Source organism: Centruroides vittatus, unplaced genomic scaffold (assembly GCF_030686945.1).
Source record: "Centruroides vittatus isolate TY-2023 unplaced genomic scaffold, ASM3068694v2 contig_1168, whole genome shotgun sequence".
Lineage (NCBI taxonomy): Eukaryota > Metazoa > Arthropoda > Arachnida > Scorpiones > Buthidae > Centruroides > Centruroides vittatus.
Window position 1 is genome coordinate 9,993 of NW_027120749.1, and position 4,397 is coordinate 14,389.

Here is a 4,397-nt window from a genome sequence, read left to right on the forward strand (position 1 = left end):
GCCATGCCAGCGATAATGATAATTCTTCTTTGTTATTAATACATTTTCCTTCCTTTGCCATTTTGTGTATCTATATTGCTTTTATCCATCTTAAATGGAGCGGTTGCTGCCGTCGTTTGTATTATTTTCGCCTTGTTAAAAAATGGCTCTACCTCAGGCTCTGTAGCGTACTGCGCTAATGCGGTTGTGTATCTGTTATGCTCGATGTCCGCTTTATGCTCTTTAACCCTCACATCTAGTGATCTTTTCGTGGCTCCTACGTATACCAGCTCCTTATCCCATCTATGATCTTTCATAGGGATTGCGTACACACCAGCCAATTTGCCCTGCTTCGGGGCATCTTTCCCGTTACTCAGTATGTTAAAAATAGTAGGACATCTTCTATACACTATAGTGACTTGTCTTCTTTTAGCGATCTCCTTGTATAACTTTTATAAGTACGGATATTAGGTAACTATTATTCTGTCCTTATCTACGCTATCCTGTTGGCTTTGCCCCTCTGCTATCGTCGCTCCTGGGGGGTGCAAGGTTTTCTTGCATAACGCCGCCACCAGATTACTATACCCATGTCGTTCAGCAATAGTATTAATCGTGTTGATCTCATTCGTAAGTGCCTGCGTTGTAGATGAGTGTGTGAGGATTTGCGCCTCTTAGTGAAAGGGGCGAAGTTGACCCGACTCGCTTTAGGTCAGGATGTCTCGAAAGGGCCTTTACCGTATGGGGGTAGTGGTTTGCTGAACGCAAAGATGACTCACACTGAGATTGTATTTTCCATTTTAACGCGTTTATTTTGACAGAAACATGCTTACAATAAGAGTAGTGTCGTCTCGTTAGTCCGTTCCTCTTGGTAGGTGGTTCGCTGTCCGTTTTGGAGTCCGTTACCGTAGAGGAAAGTTCCCACTGGAGGCTAGCTGGGGAGAAAAGTCCCTCGGAGAACCACGATGGGAAGTTGGGTCCCTTAATCTTAGTCACTCACGGGTGAAACGCTCGAAGTCCTCGAAGTCCGGTATATGATATCCGTCGACTCGGGTCTTCTCTTCTCAACCTTCACTTCTGCCTCCCCGTGCCCCGGGAGTCTCGGGCTTTTTATAACCTTTCTTTCCCGAAATCCCGAGTTTTTGGTTGGTCCGAACGAGGGTCTTCTTTCTCTCTATTGGTCCCTGGTCTGTTGCCAGGGACGCGATTCGGGCCGCGGGGTCGCCGAAGATCCCCGAACTCCCCCTTCCGGGCCGCTCCCCGTCCGAGTCGGGTCAAGCCCTTCCCCGGACGACGGTCCCGTAAATTACATCTAAATGTGTTTTCCTGACTTGGAGAAGGCGCAGCCGGGACCACTCGGCTCCGAATACCGCCTCCTTCGATGGAAAAGCCGGACAGATTCCGCTTTGAACTCGGTGCAACCCGATGACCCAAACTTACTTCGGTCGGTCGATCCCTCAGTTGCTCCCACGATATACGATTGGGGATCTGTCAATTAGGTCGGGAATGTGACAATTAAATCGTCTCGCGCACCCATTTCTTTACCATCTCGATCTTGTTTACCGGATAAATCACGGGTTTAACGGCTTTAACTCGACAACCACTTTGCCAACAGGGGGGCGAGCTTCCAACAAATGTCCGTTTAAGTTAGTTGTTCTGTTAAATTATTTACAAAACACAAAAAAAAAAACGGATTTTAGAAACTAAAATTAGACTTCGAATAGGAAGAAAACAGTAATTATTATTATTATTATTTATATTCTCAACTCCCGGCCCCACAGGGCTCCCCCTTTTGTAAAAATGACGCTTAATTTCGGGGCGTCATTTTACCTGGCGGCATGATGGCGCCAGTCCACACGTCGAGCGCTATTTCGTCGTCCCGATGGATTTCTAGACTTGATTTGGAGTGCGCGCGCGACCTAGTAGTTTAAGTATGATGTTTCGGACCAACCAAAGCACTTCGCCCAGGCTGTGTTTCACAACAATACCCGAACGCGATGACAGTTACAAAAAAATTTGCGCGTAAAAATTTTCTGATAGCCGTACTTAGAACTAAACAGAATGGGGTATCCTCCCGACATGGCTGACCCCCGTGAATGGAGCTAGGATGCTCAATGTACATATGACGATCGATGCCGACAACTGGACTAAAAAGATTAACATGTGTTTGAGCGACACCGACAATTTCAAAGAATACCGTATATATTATTTGTACTGATTAATTGAGTAACATAAGTATGGTACGCACGAGTTACATTAACAATTTGCGCAAAATGAACACTGTATACATAGGTTTTAATGACAATTCTAAACAAAATGAATAATGTACATATATATGTGGGTCTTATTGACAATATAAATGAAACGAATAGCGTATACATAAGTCTTACCGACAATTTAAGCAAAATGAATAACGTATACATAAATCAGTGAGGTAGTTATATCGTGCCTTGGGGTTCGGACCACCTTGCACTTACACGTGGAACAAAAGAAACTCGGATAAAAGACAACTAGATTGAGCTTTGCATCCCGATCGACATTTACTTCGTGACCTACGAAAAAAATCTTACTGCGGTCGTGCTTCTTTGCGTATTAGGTTTTTCCCGTTTTTCACCGAAACGCCAAATCGATCGTTACTTCCGGCTACTTTCCCTTTACGCACTAACGCTGGGAAACGAGTTAACTGCTTTCTTGGTTCCGTAGACCGTCCCGCGCCGGGTTCACTCCCGTGACGTTCGAGGGGAGCGCCCGCCAGCGGGAAAAGCAATTAGCTGCTGACCCCAAATTTGGGCGGTCGCGTGTTTCTTGCCCGCAATCGTTAACTTCTCTCGTTACGCTCAAGACTTAATAGCTGCCTCCTTTTTCGGGCAATTAGTCGTCCCTCGTGGTGCGATCCTTTCTGTCCGTCCGACCGAAACACGATCCAGCCACTTCGGCACGCGCCACATCGGGGGAGACAAACTCTAAAACGTTTTCCGAGAACAGCGACTCTCCGACAGTCACACTTCGGGTACTAAACCGACCGTCGTCTCGTCCCACGTTAAACAAAGAAAAACTCGAATCTCATAAAAAAAGGGATATATATATTTATTAAGATTCACAAAAAAAAATGTAAAAAATTTTTTTTTCTTTTTTTTTTGAGTAAGTAATATTGAAGTCGAATATTGCAGATATTGAATATTGAAGTAATGGTAGTAAGTTGAATATTCCTTCTGGCGGTCATAAGTCCTCCTTCTTTTTCTCTTTTTTCTCTATTTTTTTTTCTCGGGGGTTTTACCCAGGGTAAAACCGGCATCCTGGCTCGGCAGAGCGGCCGTAGCGAGAGGCTATCTCTTCGCGGATAGCCCCCAAACGGCTTCTTCCCGGGGCCTGTTCCGGCCCGGGCTCTATACCGGCACCAGTCCCGACCCTGATCCGGCAGCGACGCTCCTCGAACTCGCTGATCTCCCTCGGCAGGGGCTCGCCCACCGGGAGGAGAACTACGGTCTCCTGGCCGCCTGCTCGCCAGGCTTCGGCCCTCCGGATTGCCTTCTTCAGTTGGTCCTTGGGGACCGAGGTACCGCCCCCGGAAGTCGACTCCAGGGGTCGACCCAGTCCCGACTCCACCCCCAAGGGTCTCCTTCTCCATCTTCCCTCGATGCGGGGGAGTCACTTCGGTTTCGTCCGCCGAGGCCACCACTTCCTGGAGAAAGGGAGGGGGCATCGCCTCCTCCGGTTTCCTCTCGCCCACGGAGCGAACGGCCACCGTCACCTCGACGGCCCCGTCTCCGGACAGGCCCTCGACGAGGGCGATGGGCAAAGCCAGGCAGTCCCCGTGCTTTAAAGTACTGAGCACACTGCCCGCTACCCATCGGGGCTCGTCCTCATAGGTCACCCGCTGGGCCCACTCTCCTAGGTGGATGTAGTAGCGAAAACGCCGAGTGTCTTCGCGGGTGCCCAGAGACCGGAGGAGGAAATATACCATGGGGAAATAGACCTGGTCCTCCCTTTTTTCCTCTCTCACGAACCTGGGCCAAGAATTTGCTGTGGCCCCAGGCGATGCCGGCAACCCACGAACATCACCGAGCCAGGTGCCATCCCATGCAGATCATTCGTAATGAGGAAGATTCCTCTTCCACTACCGCGGGATGGGCCCCCGCGAGGTGTCGAGAAATGGCTTCCCGAGGGCCCTCCCAACGGCACCCCGGGGCGAGGGCCGGACAGCGGCACGTCCTAAACGGACAATGCTTTTCATGGGCCTCCCGGTCCCTTTCCCCTAAAAACTTTTTACACCCCTCTCGTCGGTACCGACAGGGGTGCGCAAGGGCGTTAACTAGTTGGTCCAAGATAAAGCATTTTCCTTCACTTAAGAGCCCCCGACATACCGGGCAGCGCTCTACGCGTCCCCGACATCGGGGACACACAATGTGACCATTCTCACA